Source organism: Mirounga angustirostris, unplaced genomic scaffold, assembly GCF_029215605.1.
Source record: "Mirounga angustirostris isolate CCGP_5_RB_7025 unplaced genomic scaffold, mMirAng1.0.hap1 SCAF_2, whole genome shotgun sequence".
NCBI lineage: Eukaryota > Metazoa > Chordata > Mammalia > Carnivora > Phocidae > Mirounga > Mirounga angustirostris.
In genome coordinates, this window is record NW_026991710.1 from 148,853,413 (window position 1) to 148,874,162 (window position 20,750).

At 38.6% G+C, this 20,750-nt stretch overlaps 1 pseudogene; it reads left to right on the forward strand.

Moving 5' to 3' along the window:
* Positions 1–2,761: 2,761 nt before the first annotated feature.
* LOC123847469 (transcription factor BTF3-like) lies at positions 2,762–3,318 on the forward strand (annotated as a pseudogene).
* Positions 3,319–20,750: the final 17,432 nt, after the last annotated feature.

Here is a 20,750-nt window from a genome sequence, read left to right on the forward strand (position 1 = left end):
TCCCTGGGTCCTGCTCAGTGAGGAGCCTGCCTCTCCCTCTGCCTGTTGCTAACCCTGCTTGTGCTCTCTCTCTGACAAATAAATAAATAAAATCTTAAAAAAAAAAGAAGCACTGATTTTTTAAAGACATTAAGACCTTTTATGTTTTGGGCGCCTGGGTGGCTCAGATGGTTAAGCATCTGCCTTCGGCTCAGGTCATGATCTCAGGATCCTGGGATCAAGTCCCGCATCGGGCTTCCCACTCCTTGGGAGCCTGCTTCTCCCTCTGTTTCTCTCTGTCTCTCATGAATAAATAAATAAAATCTTTAAAAAAAAAAAAAAAGAAGACCTTTTATGTTTGGCCATATGTAATATTAAGTCATTATAGGGGCGCCTGGGTGGCTCAGTCGTTAAGCGTCTGCCTTCGGCTCAGGTCATGATCTCAGGAACCTGGGATTGAGCCCTGCATCAGGCTCCCTGCTCGGCGGGAAGCCTGCTTCTCCCTCTCCCACTCCCCCTGTTTGTGTTCCCTCTCTCACTATGTCTCTGTCAAATAAATAAATAAAATCTTTAAAAAAAAACCATCATATTTTTTTTAAGATTTTATTTATTTATTTGAGAGAGAGAGAATGAGAGACAGATAGCAAGAGAGGGAAGAGGGTCAGAGGGAGAAGCAGACCCCCCGCTGAGCAGGGAGCCCGATGTGGGACTCGATCCCGGGACTCCACGATCATGACCTGAGCTGAAAGCAGTCGCTTAACCAACTGAGCCACCCAGGCGCCCAAAATCATCTTATTAATACTGATTAAGAATAGCTTCCAGATTGACTAAATCATCTGTTATATTCAATGACATTTGCGTTTGTATACCTCAAGCCCCTGAAAGAGACTGGCATTTGTATATAAAAGCTTGTAATAAAATGCCTGTATTATTCTCCAAATAATACAGACACTATAATTCTTTTTTTTTTAAAGATTTATTTATTTATTTGAGGGGTGGGGAGAGGGGTGGAGGGAAGAGGGAGAGAGAATCCAAGCGGACTCCCCGCTGAGCACAGAGCCCAACCCAGGGCTCCATCTCAGGACCCTGAGATCATGACCTGAGTGGAAACCAGGGTCCCACGCTTAACCTACTGCACCACCCAGGTGCCCCATGACCTTGACCAAAAAGGTTTCATTACTTTATTGCTCAAAATTGTGAAAATATTCTCATTTAACACATTTTTTTTTTTTTTTTTAGTGCTTCATTTGGTCAGGAATGATACCCTCAACGCTCTGAAAATACTTTTCTCAAGGTCCCACCACATGAAAAGCTACTTATGTGCATACTGTCAAATCAGAATTCATAAAGTCACAAGTATGAGGTCCATGTCTTAGAGGGCTTTGTTGAAACCATCAGGAACAATATGGAAAGCTCATGGTCTCTTCTAGGCTCTTAGGAAGACCTCCATATTTGTCTAAGTTGACTCATTGTCAGCAAATCAGGGAAAGGGAGAACAGGTTGTACACACTCTGTCTACTGACAAAAGGTTTACTTATATCATTTTGATTTGGGCAGGTGGGAGAACTTTTTTTTTTTTTTCAGTGTATGTGTTGTGGCATAAAAGAAGGACAGATAATCTAGTAAGACCTCAGGCACTCTTTGTGACTTATATTTGGCAGGTAAAGAGAATATAATTTTTCCTTCCTATGTTTTCAGCCTTTACTCCATTTGAAGTATCTGGCCATGTATACACACATGGTTCCTTCATGGTGATATCACAATTGAGATTCTTTCCCCCACCCCTCACCAACTGCATAAGAGAAGGAGACTGAAAATTTTGAACCTAACACATAAAAATAGAAATCAAAAAGCTATCAATTCTCATTTATCTCTAAAAAATAATGTAAAACAACAAAATACAGTTTTATTTAAAAATAATTTTATCAATAAATCAAAGTATCCTAACTAAATTTTTATTTTCATCATTTATTCATGAATATTCACAAATTTTTATGCATAAATATGACATATAATTGTAACCAAGTAATGCATGTTTCCTTATTCTATAAGTTTATAATTATTATTTCCATCTATATAATATTTTACCTAATTGATGAGCCATAATTTATTTGAACACTCCTATGGAGTCAGACATGTAAGTTTTTGGTAAGATTTTGCTCTAATGGGTACTGTTAGGATTAGCAGCTTCATTCATAAAGCTTTTGCTTTTTCAAAAACAAATTTCCAGGAGAAAAGTTACTAGATCATAGTGAAGATAATCTTCATTTTTCCTAATACAGGTTCTAAAAAAATTGCTTTGTTTTATTTATTTTTTTAGAGAGAGAGAGTGCATGGGGGAGGACAGAGGGAAAGAGAGAAGTAGACTCCCTGCTGAGCAGGGAGCCTGACAGGAGACTCAGTCCCAGGACCCTGAGATCATGACCCGAGCCAAAGGCAGATGTTTAATCCACTGAGCCACCAAGTTGCCCCCTAATTTATATTATTTTAATTGTTAATGAGAATGGACATTTATCTATGTATTTATTTACTACTTTCATTCCTTTGTGTGTAAATTTTCTGCTCATATATTCTGGAGCCAGTCTTGAAAGCAGAGAATCCATGGTCACGGTGTCCTCAGTGACCTAAATAAACTGCTCCAACATTTTAAGTAAGTCAGGACTATCATTCATCATCTCAGTTTCTTTCCTCCTCTCTTTTTAAAAAGATTTATATATTGATCACTTCCGGCCTCCCTCTAGCTGCCATCTTGCATCCCCGCATGTATGCACCTAATCTCAGCAGGTCTGCCCGAGACCCCCTGAGCGCCAACCCTAGTCCCCCGCGCGGTCCCATTTCCGCTCCAACAAGATGAAAGAAACTATCACGAACCAGGAGAAACTCGCCAAACTGCAAGCACAAGTGCATACTGGTGGGAAAGGAACTGCTCGCCGAAAGAAGAAGGTGGTTCATAGAATGGCTACAGCAGATGATAAAAAACTTCAGTTCTCCTTAAAGAAGTTAGAGGTAAACAATATCTCTGGTACTGAAGAAGGGAATATGTTCGAAAACCAAGGACCAGTGATCCACTTTAACAACCCCAAAGTTCAGGCGTGGCTGGCAGCGAACACTTTCACCAGTCCAGGCCAGGCCGAGACAAAGCAGCTGACAGAAATGCCACCCAGTATCTTAAACCAACTCCGTGCAGACAGTCTGACTAGTTGAAGAAGACTGGCTGAAGCTCTGCCCAAACAATCTGTGGATGGAAAAGCACCACTTGCTACCGGAGAGGAGGAGGAGGATGAAATTCCAGATCTTGTGGAGAATTTTGATGAAGCTTCCAAGAATGAAGTGAACTGAATTGAGTCAACCTCTGAAGAAGATAAAACTTGAAGAAGTTACTGGGAGCTGCTATTTTATATTATGACTGCTTTTTAAAATTTTGTTCATGGATCTGATAAAATCTAGATCTCTAATATTTTTAAGCCCAAGCCCCTTGGACACTGCAGTTCTTTTCAGTTTTTGCTTATACACAATTCATTCTTTGCAGCTAATTAAGCTGAAGAAGCCTGGGAATAAAGTTTGAAACAAGGTTAATAAAGTTCTTTGCCTAGGGAAAAAAAAAAGTTTTATTTATTTATTTGAGATAGTATGAGAGAGAGAGAGCACATGAACGGGGAGGAGGAGCAGAGGGAGAAGCAGACTCTCCACTGGGCAGGGAGCCTGATTCGGGGCTCGATCCCAGGACCCTGGGATCATGACCCTGAGCCAAAGGCACACATTTAACCCACTGAGCCACCCAGGCGCCCCAATGTCATCTCAGTTTCTTATGCTCTGATCCAAAATTGTACTTCATGTACCTGGTGGCAAAGATTTCTGGTAATGCCTCCCAGGTAGTTATCACTTCGGGAGAAAATGTCCCAAGGTAATGTAAAAAGGAAGATTTGTAGCCACAGCTATCAATCACCCAGGAGAATCCACAATACCGTTCCCTGTTGGGTCAGCTTGTGGAACTCACCAAACATTTGGAGTGGATTAAATAGGTGATGTAGATAGACTTCAACAGCTCAAAAATACCCATTTCTGCCACATTTCCTGCTACCCTTTTACTTGTGTCACGTTAGTTGTCGTGTTAGAGGAGCTCCAGCTAGCCCTCCAGTGAGTCACCATGCAGTTTGGGTGTGCCTTCTAGGGAAAAGGGCACTGCCAGGAAAGCTTGTAATCAGGAGCTGCATTGATGGAGTATGGCAGCGGTTTCTTTTTTTTTTTTTTTTTTTTTTTAAGATTTTATTTATTTATTTGAGAGAGAAAGAATGAGACAGAGAGAGCATGAGAGGGAGGAGGGTCAGAGGGAGAAGCAGACTCCCCGCCGAGCGGGGAGCCCGATGCGGGACTCGATCCCGGGACTCCAGGATCATGACCTGAGCTGAAGGCAGTCGCTTAACCAACTGAGCCACCCAGGTGCCCAACAGCGGTTTCTTGTCAGATGCTTTGCCTCAGCTGATTGACTATGAGCACTCAAAAGAGAAGGAACAAGCTCCCAGGGCATAGATCTTAAACATGAGCATATTTTGTACCCTCATTCCAATAACCAAAAAAAAAAAAAGAAAAGAAAAGAAATAGCTCTAGGGACCAATATTCAAGTTAGGGTGGATGATTTTGCCCAACATTTCTTTTTTTTTTTTTTAAGATTTTTAAAATTTATTTATTTGAGAGAGGGTGAGAGAGAGATCATGAGCAGGGGGAAGGGTAGAGGGAGAAGCAGACTCCCTGCTGAGCAGAGAGCCCCATGAGGGACTCGATTCCAGGACCCTGGGATCATGACCTGAGCTGAAGGCAGCCGCTTAACCGACCAAGCCACCCAGGTGCCCCTTGCCAACATTTCTCTCAGTCTTTTTTTTTTTTTGAGATTTTATTTATTCATTTGACAGAGAGAGACACAGCAAGAGAGGGAACACAAGCAGGGGGAATGGGAGAGGGAGAAGCAGACTCCCTGCTGAGCAGAGAGCCCCATGTGGGACTCGATCCCAGGACCCTGGGATCACGACCTGAGCCGAAGGCAGACGCTTATAACAACTGAGCCACCCAGGCGCCCCATTTCTCTCAATCTTAAGCATCCCTAGGTTCACATGTATTTTATGAAAAAGCAAGTCCATGAAAAATGCACTGTAGTCTCTGTAATCCATTTCTTACAGAAATGCAGTGACCATACACGTGGCTTATCTTGCAGAGACAAAACACCAATATATAGAAATCTGAATCTCCTTCCTCAGTAGATTTTTGAGAGTCATGTTTACACTGGATAGCTGAATATTGTTCATGTTTGTTTGGTTTTTAATTGGCTAAATGTGATCTTTTCAAAATAAAAATTTGGTATGTCTCTGTCCAGCCCTGTAACTTCACATTTTCTACCTTGTACTATGTGCAGCTACTCATGAGTGTGTGGCCCCTTGTTTTCTGGGCCTTTGCCTCTTCTGCCTGTAAAGATGCTTTTCCTTTCCTCTGGATAGCACCCAATCATTCGCAAGCACGACTTCTCCTGGAAAGCCTTCTTTTTCTTCTTTTCCCCAAGCTTTATTGAAATATAATTGACATATAACATTGTGTAAGTTTAAGATGTACAACATGATCATTTGATGCAAGTATATATTATAAAATTATTACCACAATCAGTTTAGTTATCACCTCCATCACCTCATCTAGTTTTATTGTGTGTTGAGAACTTTTAAGATTCGCTCTCTTAGGGACTTTCGAGTATAGAATACAGTATTATCAACTATAGTCACCATTTTATACATTAGATCCTCAGAACTTATTCATCTTATAACTGGAAATTTGTACCTTTAACTAACAGCTCCCCCTCCACCCCCAGCCCCTGGTATCCACCAATGTACTCTGTCTACTGGTTTGACTTTTTTAGATTCCCCAACTAAGTGAGCTTTTACAGGATTTGTCTTTCTGTCTGACTTACTTCACCTAGTATAATGCCCCCATGGCTTATCCATGTTATCACAAAAAGCAGGGGTTCCTTCTCTCTTTTTTTTCTCCTGTTCTTTTTATGGTTACATAACACTCCATTGTGTGTGGGCACGTGTGTGTATGCGTTTACCATATTTTCTTTCTCCATTCATCCATTGATGGACACTTAGGTTGTTTCTATGTCTTGGCTATTGTGAAAAAAACTGCAATGAACGTGGGGTGTCAGTACCTCTTTGAGATAGTGATTTTATTTCTTTCAGATATATACCTGCAGCAGAATTACCAGATCATATGGTAGTTCTTTTTTAAATTTTTTGAGGAGGGTCTACGCTGTTTTTCACAGTGGCTGCACCAATTTACATTCCTACATCCCTCCTTCTCTGTCCCCCTAACTGCTTTCATAGTATTGTGTATAGGATTAATTACACCACAACATATTTAAATATTAATTCCCTGTTTGTTTCCCTCATTACACTGAGTAACTTGAAGGAAGAAAACATATCTATTTTGTTATGTTTCCAATAGTGCTTGGCATATACAAGGTTCTTAATAAAAATGAACTGAAGGAATAAATTACAGGAAAAAAGAAGAAGTTAGGACTTTCAGATGAAAAGGCCATGTTCACAATAGAAAGAGGAGGGGCATATCCCCAAAAAGAGAACAGAGTGAGATGATTGGTAGCTCCTATCTGAATCGTCTCTCTTAAATTTCTTGTGGACCGCCTTAACAAATCTTTTACCAACTAACTGTATGCCGTTATAAACATTCATTAACTGCTTTATGAATTTCTACAATATAGTACTCCTGCTTAAAATGAGCGAGGATTTACATAATCGTTGACTGTTTGATGTTTTAATAACAGAGAACAGAGGAAGTCAATTCATAGGAAATGACAAGTAAACTCATCTTTTAGTAAATACCCGTTATTATCTTAAATATCTTAAATATTATCTTATTATCTTAAATAACGAATACCCGTTATTATCTTAAATAAATTATGATTGAAATGTTGAACGACGACTGAGCTATAACTCAGTGCTGATGGCACAATGGGATTGTTAGGGTGGAATCTTCCAATCATTTCTTTTCTACATTACTGAGGCGGTGTATGTGAGATGAAAAGTGTTGGGTTTTTTTTTGGTCTTAGCTGGCATGGCCAAAACAACCAAAACAAACAAAAAACAAAATACAAAAACCTTTGTAGATATTGCCAAAGTTAAGAGGAAGTGTTGTCATTTACACTCAGAGAAATTAACAATGTCTATTCAGGTCCTACTGACCATTTTTAATTGGATTATTTGTGGGGTTTTTGATGTTGAGTTTTATAAGTTCTTTATATATTTTAGATATTAACCCCTTGGTGCATATATCATTTGCAAATATCTTCTCCCATTTGGTAGGTTGCCTTTTAGTTTTTTTGATGGTTTCCTTCGCTGTGCAAAAGCTTTTTATTTTGGTGTACTCCCAATAGTTTAATTTTACTTTTGTTTCCCTTGCCTGAGGAAACATACCTAGAAAAATGTTTCTATGGCTGATATCAGAGAAATTACTGCTTATGTTTTCCTCTAGGAGTTCTATGGTTTTAGGTCTCATGGGTCTTTAATTCATTTTGAGCTTATTTTTGTGTATGGTGTAAGAAAGTGGTCTGGTTTCATTCTTTATGTTGTTGTCCAGTTTTCCTAACACCATTTACTGAAGAGACTGTCTTTTCCCCATTGTATACTCTTGCCTCCTTTGTGGTAGATTAATGACCATATAAGCGTGGCTTTATATTCTCTATTTTCTCCCATTGATCTATATGTCTATTTTTGTGCCAGTATCATACTGTTTCGATTACTACACCTTTGTAGTATATCTTGAAATCTGGAATTGTGATACTCCTGGCTTTGTTCTTTTTCAAGGCTGCTTTGGCTATTCAGGGTCCTTTGTGGTTCCATACAATTTTTAGGATTATTTGTTCTAGTTTTGTGAAAAATGTTAGTATTTTGATAGGGATTGCATTAAATCTGTGGATTGCTTTGGATGGTATGGATATTTTAACAATATCTGTTCTTCCAATTCATGAGCATGGAATATCTTTCTATTTGTGTCATCTCCAGTTTCTTTTATCAACATTTTATAATTTTCAGAGTACAGGTCTTACAGCTCCTTGGTTAAATTTATTCTCAGGTATTTTATTCTTTTGGTGCAATTATAAATGGGATTGTTTTCTTAATTTCTCTTTCTACTTACTTCATTATTAGTGCATAGAAATGCAACAGATTTCTGTATATTAATTTTGTGTCCTACAACTTTAATGAATTTATCAGTTCTAGTAGTTTTTTGGTGGAGTCTTTAGGGTTTTTTTTTTAAGATTTTTATTTATTTATTTGACAGAGAGAGAGATAGCAAGAGAGGGAACACAAGCAGGGGGAGTGGGAGAGAGAGAAGCAGACTCCCCGCTGAGCAAGGAGCCTGTTGTGGGGCTCGATCCCAGGACCCTGGGATCATGACCTGAGGCAAAGGCAGACACTTAACAACTGAGCCACCCAGGCGCCCCTTTAGGGTTTTCTATATATACACTATCATATCATCTGCAAAGAGTAAGTTTTACTTCTTCCTTACTGGACACATGAAAAGAAGCCCAACATCACTAATTATCAGGGAAATGAAAATTAAAACCACAATGAAATATCACTTTACATCTGTCAGAATGGCTAAAATAATAATAAAAAAAAAAACACAAGAGATAGCAAGTATTGGTGAAGATGTGGAGAAAAAGGAACCCTGTGCACTGTTGTAGGAATGCAAATTGGTGTAGCCACTATGGAAAACAGTATCGAGGTTTCTCAAATTTAAAAATAGAATTATCATATAATCCAGTAATTCCACTGCTGGGTATTTATCCAAAGAAAATGAAAACACTAATTCAAACTAGTATATACACCCTTACATTTATTGCAGTATTATTTACAATAGCCAAGATATGTAAGCAATCCAACTGTCCATTCATAGATGAATGGATAAAGAAGATGTGGAATATATATACAATGGAATATTGCTCAGCCGTAAAAAATAATGAAATCTTGCCATATGCAACAACATGCATAGACCTAGAAGGTATAATGGTAAGTGAAATAAGTCAGTCACAGAAAGACACATACCATATGATTTCACTCATATGTGGAATTTAAGAAACAAAACAAATGAACAACAACAAAAAAAGACGAAAGAGATTCTTAAATACAGAGAACAGGAGGTTAACAGAAGGGAGGTGGGTAGGGGGTGGGGGAAATAGGTGAAGGGGATTAAGAGTACACTTATCATGATGAGCACTAAGTAACATGTAGAGTTGTTGAATCACTATATTGTACACCTGAAACTAATATAACACTGAGTGTTAATTATACTTCAATAAAAAAGAAAATATCTTATTCTGAAAGGCAAATCAAATGATTATACATTGGTACATATTTCGCAAGAATGGGCATGGCTATGAATAAACTTTAAAACTCTACTGAGAGTTATAAAATTGAAAAATACTTCAGTAAATGCAGAGACACAGTGCTCTTCAAAAGGAAAATCTGGTATGTTAAACATGACAATTGTCCATAAATTAACCTATGATTAAAAAATATAATTAAGATGGCGACAAGCTTGCATAGATAAAATCTCAAAATAATACCAAGTTTTTCTCTAGAAACATAAACTTATGAAATATCCAGAAAATTTTTGAGGCAGTTAAGTATTGAGTAGGTATCAGAAATGAAAAAGATAATTATGAAATTACAGAGATCAAAGTGGTTTATTTGTAGAGAATACAGAAGAGTTGAGCAAAATAAAAAGTCTATAAATAGGCATTAATCAATGAGAGATTGAAAACTAATAGAAAGTGATCAAAGGATATGATGAAACATTTCAAAGGAAAAGAAAGACAAATGGCTGATAAACATATAGAAAAATGTCCAACCACTCCATTAATAAATGTAAATTAAAACAATAATTTATCTTTTAAAAAATTTCAGAAACCATAAATTATGGAGATTGATGATCTATCTAATCAGGAATCTTGGTGAGGATGTTGGTCAATGGGTTTTCCTAATACGTTGTTGATGGGATGTGAAAGCGTTTGCAGTATTTCTGGTGGACATTTGGGCAATAGCTTCAAAAACAAAAGTGTATGTTCCCTTTCATTCAGCAATCTCACTATTAGCAGGTTTTTTTTATTTTGCATTGCCTGGTTGCATCTTTATTTAATCATTAACATTTAATAATAATAATGGACACATTTCTTTTTTTCATTGTTATAAACAATGTCAGGATGAACATTCCTGTAAGTACATCTTTGCCTACTTAATACTTATTTCCTTAGAAAAAAAATTACTGTAAGTGAAATAGCTGAGTCTAGGGGCGCCTGGGTGGCTCAGTTGGTTGAACGTCTGCCTTCGGCTCAGGTCATGATCCTGGAGTCCCGGGATCGAGTCCCGCATCGGGCTCCCTGCTCAGCGGGGGGTCTGCTTCTCCCTCTGACCCTCCTCCCTCTCGTGCTCTCTGTCTCTCATTCTCTCTGTCTCAAATAAATAAATAAAAAATCTTTAAAAAAAAAAAAAGAAATAGCTGAGTCTAATACTGTTCAAGAGGAACACACCTTTTAAAAGCTTTTGATACACCCAGAGCAAGAACATTTGTGTTTAGCAGTTTCATATGTTTGTTAAAAAAAGAAAAAAAAATTGCCACTAACCTGGGGACATAATCAATCTATGAAAATTCACATAAAGGACTGATTATATCTTGAAGGCTGGCTGCCTTCCATAATGATTAGCCAACGAGCTCCGTCGTGACCAAGGTAGAGAGACTTGCTTCACTTGATCCAAATCAGACTTAGCGCTGAGTTCTTTGGGCTTAGCCTTGCCTACCACACCTTAGGTTTTTTTATACTTTTTTTTTTTAAGATTTTATTTATTTATTTGAGAGAGACACAGCGAGAGAGGGAACACAAGCAGGGGGAGTGTGAGAGGGAGAAGCAGGCTTCCTGCTAAGTGGGGAGCACGATGCAGGGAGCACGATGCGGGGCTCGATCCCAGGACCCTGGGATCATGACCTGAGCGGAAGGCAGAAGCTTAACGACTGAGCCACCCAGGCGCCCCCCTTAGGTTTTTTTAAACACTATGAAATAAGAAGCAGTGAGAGATTAAAAGATGAAAATTTAATCAAGGCCCACTTTTAGTTATTATGGGATGATCGTGCTAACGATATTGCCATTCAAAGACGTTTTCAAAACACACAAAGACCTTTAATTTAATCTCTAGTGCTTAAGTTTTTAAATTTACCATAAGAATTTTTTCTTGAGACCAAAAAAAGGCACCAACAATTTGATATGTCTACGTCAGTATCACTGAAAAAAAGTTGCAAGTAGTCATTATTAGCAATTTTTCCTGTGCACGTATGTGGAGACGTTTTCAAATGCACATATAAAAGGTATTTGTGGAACCTAGTTTATTTTAAAAAAGTAATTAAAATGATAAACAGAAACGTCCGTCAGTGGTGAATTGGAAAATAAATTTAATCAATACATGTAATAGAATGCTTTCCCGTCGTTTTGTTTTGTTTTAAGATTTTATTTATTTAAGAGAGAGCGCACAAGCAGGGGGAGGGGCAGAGGGAGAAGCACGCTCCCCACTGAGCAGGGAGCCCGATGCGAGACTCGATCCCAGGACTGTGGCATCACGACCTGAGCGGAAGGCAGACGCTTACCCCACTGAGCCACCCAGGCATCCCTTTCCAATCATTAAAAAGAAAAAAAAAATAAAGTAGATCTAGATGTACTTAAATTTACACACATGTACATATATAAAATATATTTTTTTCTGTGCGGTAAGTGCTGGAAGTACTCCTTAAGAATAAAAGAAGTTGCACACCCATCTTAGTCACCACTTGTCCTGGCCAGTCTTTGTAGAAAATATCCTGGATTTCGTGGGTAACGTTGAGGCTCCACCCAGACTCCTTGGATACCCTTTCGTATTTTCTCCGAGGGGTGGCCGCATGCCCTGAGATGTGCTTTGGCCATGGCTCCTCTTCAGAGAACTGCCCTGGGGCCACTGGGGCTGAGGTGCCCGCAGAGGCAAGGAGCAGAAGTGCCTGGAAGTTTACTACTCAGGTCCCTGCCTGCAGTCCGACCATGACTGTCGGGTGAAAGAGTATGAAAGCCCGGCTTCCTCACCTCTTACTTCCTTACCTCAGGGGTTGGACTATCTCTGAGGTATAACTTACGTCACAGTTTGTCAATGGGAACAGGCTGCAATTTATCCAGCTGTGGGACTCATGCCTGTGGTCACATCTTGGGTTGGCTTCCCCATTATTCTCTGACCCACCTCCTCCATTTCCTTACCTTCTCCCCTCGGAATCCTGCCTTACTGAATCATTTGCAAGTGAATCCTGATCTCAGCATCGGCTTCTGGGGAGCCAGACTTAAGACACTGATCCAACCACACGTTGTTGCCGTTCGCTTTTGTGCTGTGCTACCCTCCTTTGGATACGGCAGGGCCTTGGGCAATCTCAGATTTCCCTCTTAAGTTATGTTATGTGACAAAAGAGAAGTAGTCAAAACAGAAGGAGTCAATTCATAGGAAACAGCAATTCTATCTTTAAAAAATACATGAACATTATTACCTACTAAAACAAGTTACAACTGTAGACATTGGCTTTTTCATAACATAATGCCAAGTTCTCATAAAATGATGATATGATAGGGCTGTTCAAAGCAGGATACTGGCTTCATTCCTTCCTTTCTGAATTGCTTAGGCAGCGTAGTGAAAATATAAATGCCTTAGGCTCTTTCTTTTTTTTTTCTTCTTTTAGGCTTTCTTGCCTTTCTCTGCCAGTTACGGTTGGGTTTTGTACTATGCACCATTGTTCATCAGAAACAAGTTTAGAGCATTTAGTTCAAGCAAGTGCCAACCAAACTAAAGTGGATAATGGAATTCTAGGCCCCGTCCCAGTTCCTCCCGTTCTCTCCCCGTGGATGAGAGATGTGTAAGTAAAAAGAATCAATTTTGTGAGTAACTAAGCTCCGTCTGATAACTTGAGCAGTCACAACTTGAAAGCGTGAAATGAGATTTTAGGGAAATCGCTTTTTGTTGCAGCAAGTTTGGTGGTCTCTGCTGACATTCCTTTCACTATTCCAGCCAGCTTTCTTGTAATCGTTCGATAGAATGCATGCTAGCACAAGAGCTTGCTGCATAAAAAACATGCTTGAGACATAATTAAAGCATTTTTGGTGTTTTATGGTCACCCCACGAGCTGTAGTATGTACAAATTGTACACCATAACACTTACTGTCAGTTCCATCTATCTCTTCAGGAGAAGAAAGTCCCCAAACATAAAAGCATACAATTTCATGAGTTTTTTTTTTTTTAAGATTTTATTTATTTATTTGAGAGAGAGACAATGAGAGACAAAGAGCATGAGAGGGAAGAGGGCAGAGGGAGAAGCAGACCCCCTGCTGAGCAGGGAGCCTGATGTGGGACTTGATCCCGGGACTCCAGGATCATGACCTGAGCCGAAGGCAGTCGCTTAACCAACTGAGCCACCCAGGCGCCCCACAATTTCATGAGTTTTGACAAATGTTTACACCCATATGCAACCACAGCCCTACCAAGCGGCCCCAGCAACCCTATTGCTGGAAAAGTCCCCCATACCTGTTCTCAGAGAGTTACCACCCCTCCTCACAAGCAGAGGCAACCAATGTTATGTTGTTGTTGTTGTTGCTGTTGCTGTCTACCACAGATTAATTTTGCTTATCCTAGAGCTGCAAATCAATGGACTCATACAGTATGTACACTTTTTTGGTCTACCTTTCACTTAATGTAATGTCTGGGAGAGTCTTCTATGCTGTTGACGCTAACAGTAGTTCATTTCTTTTTATTGTTGAAAAATTTTCCATTGAATGAACATACCAAAATGTGTGCATTGTCTCATTGCTGGGCATTGGGGTTGTTTACAGTTTGGGGCCATTATGAATAAAGCTGCTATGAACAGCCCTGTCCAAGTTATTGTGGTCGTATGCTTTCATCTCTCTTGGGTAAATGTGAAGGGGTTCAATAGCTGGGTCATATTGTAAGTGTATATTTAATCATATAAGAAACTGGTAAACCTTTTCCCAAGTTGATTGTACTGTTTTTACATTCCTACCAGCAGTGTAGGAGTGTTCTGGTTGTTTCTCAGCATAGCATAGGGTAGTACCCGTGTTTTATTTTTAGCAATTCTCATGTTTGTGTTATAGTCTTTCATTGTGGCTTCCATTTATATTTCCCTGATAACTAATGATGTTGAGTGCTGCCTAAAGTGCCTTTCAGACATTCATATATCTGTTTTGAAATATCTGTTAGTCTATTTTAAAAAATTGAACTGTCTTTTTAATTATTTGGTTTTAGGATTTCTTTATCTAGTCTAGATACAATTTTTTTTTCAGTTTGAGATATTATGCATGTGTTTACGCATTCTGTGGCTTGCTTGATCATTTTTATCAATTGAGTCTTTTGTGAGAAGCTTTTAATTTTGATGAAGTCTTAATATTTTTTCTGTTATAGTTGTTACTTTCTATGTCATACTTAAACAATCTTTCCCCATAGATCAAGAAGATATTATCCTATGGATTCTTCCAGAAGATTTATGGCCTCAGGCTTTATGTTTAGGCCTATGATCCACCCTGAATTAATTTTTTTGCACATGGTATGAGGTAGGAAGTTGAAGTTCATTTCTTTTCCTAGAGGATATCCTATTGTTTCAACACTGTTGATAAGAATTTCCTGGGATTTCAGAATAGCTGAAGATAACAGGAGCTGCTTTGGTTCCTGTCTCCCAATACTTCCTCCCCCAGTACTACAGAACAACAAGGAAGTTAAAAACAAAACAAAACAAAAAAACCTACCCCAAAATGATGCCTTCACGAAACTCAAAGATAGAGAATGCTCATATCTCAAAATAGCTAGAAAATTTAAAAGCAAAAGCATAAAATGTTAGTGAGCAATCCGTGATTCTCTGTCTTGCTGCCAGGCTTTGGGGCAAGAAAAAGCAAGCTGAGAAATACTGTGAGGAGAGAAGGGAGAAAGTAGTGGCTCCTGAAAGGAGTAAGTCCACCCTGCATCTAAATACAACAAACCAACAACAATATAAAACGAAAAGGAGTGTTCTGGTAGACCAGAAAGAAGTGGCATGTGGCAATTCGATGGTGAAGGACAAAAGAAGCAAAGGGAGAAATTTTGGAGAAATTCTGCAAGAAAAAAACAGGTAAAATATCAAGAAACAAACAATCCCTTCTCCCCCACCACCAGAAAAAAAAATTATAAAAAAAATAACCCACTGAAGAATCTAGATTTTGCTATATGGAATGAAGTTAGTGCAATTGACGTAAGAATCTTATAAAGCTCCCCAATACCAAAAACATGAACAGAAGAAAAGACATATATCCATACAGAGTTTTTATAATTCTTATGAAAAGTTAGAAAATGAATTCCAACATGCTTTGACCAGTGAAAAATCCTCCCCTCAGAAAACACCCCCCCTCCAAAAAACAAACCCATGAAGCAGAATCAGATGATAATCCCTCAAATAGTTTACTGTATAATTTGCAGATTGAAAGGGTTTTACTATTTAGTTCTACTATGATCTGAATGTTTGTGTCTCTTTCCCCCAAATTTATATGTTGAAATCCTAACTCCCAAAGGTAATGGTAATTAGTAGATGAGGACTTTGGGAGGGGCCCTTCCCACCATGAGAGGCTACAAGATGGCTGTGACCTGGCAAAGCGTCCTCATCCCAACTGTGCTGGCACCCTGATCTTGGAATTCCATTGTCCAGAACTAGGCGAAACAAATTTCTGTTGCTTATAAGCTGCCCAGTCTGTGGTATTTTATTATAGCAGCCTGGACAGACTAGAAAATGTCTTTCTGGCTAGGGCCGGCCCACAGTGATTCCAGCAGCCTGTGAGGGCCTACAGCTCACACAATGGCTAAACTATTGTATGTTCTGGTAACTACTTACATTGGGTCAGGATAGGCCACTGACAGACACTGGTGATCCAAGCTAGCTAGTCACTGGGAGGGGGGAAATTGAGGCTTGAGGCAGACACCCGGGTTTGGAGAGGGGCAGATTTGGCCCAGTCCCCTACTAACCCTACCCCAAGCTGTGAAGCTTTCTTCTTGAAAGATTGAGGTGTGCTTTGGATAGAAGCCAAATGGCTTGGAACGGGATGTCCATGCCTCTCTGTCCAGGTGTTTCTCCTTCCCTCCATGTTATGAGGAGCTGCCTATGTTCTTTAGAGAGTGCTGGGCCTAAAGTGGCCACCATCAAGTCAAGGGTTCCCACTCCACTGGCCTGGTTACATGGACCTTATGTGGGGGAGGGGTTTGTAACTATTTTGTATTCTTAACAACTGCCAATAAAGTTTGTCCCAACTGGAAAGTGTTTTTGTTGTTGTTGTTGTTGTTGTTGTTGTTGTTGTTTAATTTTAATACTGGCCTTAGTATTTATTCCTTTAAGTACTTTTTACCTACATTATTTCCTAATTTTCCATTGGCTATTATGTCAAAGTAATACAATATGTGTTATATCATATTTTCTGGGAAAAGAATTATGTGGGTTTTTTTAAGATTTTATTTATTTATTTGACAGAGGGAGACACAGCAAGAGAGGGAACACAAGCAGGAGTGGGAGAGGGAGAAGCAGGCTTTCCGCTGAGCAGAGAACCCGAAGCGGGACTGGATCCCAGGACCCTGGGATCATGACCTGAGCCGAAGGCAGATGCTTAACGACTGAGCCACCCAGGCGCCCCGAAAAGAATTATGTTTGACTATGTTGGGCTTTAGGGCAAGGTGGGAAGAACATATGTCATTATAATTAGGCACTAAATAATAAATATTTTCTAACAGTGATGTCATTTTTCCCCACTGAAAATCTGGTCAAAATATTAAATAAATGGCTGGAGAAGACTTTGATACTGGATCAAAATCAAGGACTAAAAGAGGAAATATGACACAACTGAAGATAGGGTTTTACATAAAATAGACTGGGAGTATTTTTACCTAAGGGAATTTAGAAAATTGTGCTACTACTAAAATTTGAAAGATACTCATGTTTATTTTTTTGTTTTTGTTTTGTTTTTTTTTACTACATTTTCTTTTCTTTTTCTTTTTTTATTATTAACATATAATGTCTTATTTGTTTCAGGGGCACAGGTCTGAAAGATACTCATATTTCAAGAGGAAGATAAAAATCTAGGTTGAAAATAATAGGTGACTGTGGATATAATATATTGGAAATTTCAACATGATATTTCCAAAGGCAGTCAAAGAGTCATTTTCATATGGTCTGTAAGTACATAAATGTTTACCAAGAATTTGTCAGCATTATGTAAAGCTGACTCAACAACAGTCTTCTTCCTATATTTGGAGGACACAAATGCTCAAAATCACTAAACAATGTACTCCTTAAGGAATAAGGGTTATTTAACTCAAGACTGTCTTATTGCCTAATTAATTATTACTCTTGCCTAAAAATTATATATTGCATAAGAGCACCCATCTTTCTGTGCTGATTGAATATACATTAAACAAACAAGACTGGGAACTTACTGGAACGTAAGCACTTGAGGGTTGGGTTTCTCCTATTTACCATTGTAACATTAGTGCCAGGACAACGTCTAGGAAACCAGGAGGCACTCAATAAAATTAGCTGAAAAAAACAAAGAAGACTTACATTTAAGTACTATAGTTTACATCTTTGTAGCTCCATTACCTAGCACATACTAGGAAGTCAATGAAAGCTTATTGAATGAAGCTTCTGACCTGCTTTCCTTGAGAAGGTGAACCAGAAACTATAAAATTAAAATAGAAAGGTACCATCAAATGTCAGTGGTTGTTGGTCAAGGAAGTCATGTTTTTATGGGAGCCCTGGAACCCGACTTTATTTTGAATATTGCTCTAAATGCATCCTACTGATTTTTTAAAAAATAATTATTGAATTTAATCTTTGTTCATAAAGGCATCCTTACCAGTATTCTGAAATTATTTTAGCAACAATTTCCCACCCACAACTGTACACCTAGTAAAACTAATGTTTGTATACCTGATCTGCAAGATTATTATGATGAGAAAAGAGATGTGGATTTTGAGGGATCCGTTCCACTCTTGTGGCTTTGCAGATCTTCTATGAGCTGATTGTTCTTCAAGCTGTATCTTCAATTTCCACTTCTCTCAAGCTCCAGACTCGTAAATCCTACAGAAAAAAAAGACATATTCAGTTCCATCCTTTGGGAAACATACCAGATGTGCCCAGTATGGAATTAACTACCTTCCTGAAAGCTGCTCCCCAGGGTCTAGTGTCTTCGTGTCAATTCATGGCTTCAAAAGTTTCCCCAAGTCAGCAATTTTCAGTGTCTTTTCAATGTCTCCCTCTGGATTACCCTTCACTGGGCCTAGAGTAAAATATATTAACAAAGAGTAATGTGGTATGAAGAAAGCAAGGAAACCCCTGCTCCATCCATCACCATCTGCATAGCCTAGTGCATGTGTCCATCAGCTGCTCCTCAGTTTATTTATCTGAAAATGTCAGGTGTTGGAATTGATAATTGCTAGGATTCTTTCCAAATTAACATTGACTACTTAACATCTCTCTGGGGAAGGATCAATATCTGACTTCATGTAGTTACCAAATGTAGGTGACAGTGAAGGTCCATGTTTAATAGTAAGATATTTAATGTAAGATAGTTAACTTATTAATGAAGAAGACGATTTCTAAATTTTCTTTTGATCTGTGGGTGTTGGGTACTTTTTTGCAATTTCCTCTCATTTGATGATAAGTCCTCTCATCTTGATGACCATAGCGCCTTTTCTCTATGTATTGAAATCTGACCATTCCTTCGAGGCTTACTCAACCTCTGTCACAAAGCCTTACTTGATTATTCCAATCTTGCTGGGACTTCTATGCCACTAGTCATCTCTATCATTTTGAAGGCATTTATCATATACCACTTTATATTAAAGTTATTTGTAAACATTCTTGGAAGTTAGGCTTTCGAATGCAGGGGTTATGAAGTATGGATCTCTGGATGTTCCACAGTAGCAGAATACCTTACACAAAATGAGAATGTGTTCAATAAAGACATGACTGATTAAGTAGTTTTGGGTTTTGTTTTTTTTCCAGGCATGGCTGGATGGTTTTGTTTTGTTGTGGTTATAGCCCTTTGTTCTTGCTTATTCCTTTCTGTAAATTACAGCTGGGCTTCTTGGAGAACTTGCTAAGATGAGTGGTGTGTCACTTTCCCACTGGATGGAGTGAAGCCTGCTGGTGAACACAGGGTCTGAAACTGGACCTCAGCCTAATATGTTTGTCCTCATACAGACAGAGCTACCATGTCATAGGTGGGAGAACTATGACAAAGATTTTCTCCTTGACCAAACTCTAACATGGCTCCTAGAAGCCTAAGCCTCTGTCCCTGTGAAGACCCAGCCCCCCTTGAGTTCCTGTCTGGAAAAGCTCAAAGCTGTCCAAAGAACTTACCATTTGTTCCAGCTAACACCTGAGGATAGGCCCCCCGACCTCCTTTTCTTAGGGCACTTATTAACAAAAACAAACAAGCTTACTATTGTAAATTCTTCCTCTGTCTCTTTGAGATGTGTGTGTATCTCCTACAACCAAGTGGTCTCTTTTTCAAGGACTTGAAAGCCATTCTTTTGAAATGTAATCATCAGGAAGGATAGGGGCCCTGTCTCCAAGTCTCTGGGGGAGGACAGAGCCTAACTTCAGTTAAGTGCTAGTTAGCAGGCACAGATGGTCTAAAGACATTGACATTGATCTCTTATCCCATTATTTATAATTCTTCACTTTCCTGACTCTGCAGGAGCCTCTGCTTACTGCCCCTCCCTACTCTCTCATTCTCCCTTTAAAACACTCAGTCACCTCTACACAAATCCAAGGAGGGCTCAGTTCATACTGGACTCTTCTCTACTGCAGTATTTATCACTAAATAAAATTGGTCTGTATAGCCTTTAACTACTATCCAGCTTTATCTTTGATAATTGTTATGTAACTTGTGGAAAACAACTTGCTGTAATGCTATTTAGGGTAAAGTATAAGATTTAGTGAGAGATTATTTCATTTTTGCCCTCTATTTCATGGTCCTTTGCAAATGCTAAGTGTCCATGATTATTATAGTTTTAGATCTGTCTTGTGGTCCAGACATTATTAGCTAATTAACCTCCAGTTATGGATTTGCAGAACTGTCACATATTGGATATAAAAAATATCTTCTCTCCCAGTAATCATGACCACCATCTGACATTATTTAACAAGTTATTCTGTACTTTGTTTTAAGGTCTGTAAATATTTCTTACCTTTGAAGTCAATCGCTTTAGTGTTCACAAATACAGGTCATTTGTTACAGTTATAGATAGGGTATTTAGGGTACTATTACATCTATAAACCCCTAAAAGAAACCTATTTCTAAATCTAATAAACTTAGATTTTTTTGTGTGAACATAAATACATGCATTTTCAATTTTTAATAGTATAATCTAATAGTATGATACATATATATCATGTGTGTATATATATATATATATATATAGTATGTATGTAGGTATATACTGTTCACCTTAAAAGTGAAACTGTCAGTTAAACTTTACCAGCAAAAATTAGTTTATTCTGGAATAGCAGAGAATTGTAGTTCAGGACAAGCAAGTTTCAGCAAAATCATAAGCAAGTCCAACAAAGGAGAGGAATGTTACTTTATGGAGAAGAAGAAGGAAGTTGGGAGGGTTTGTTTTAATAAAAGTCCA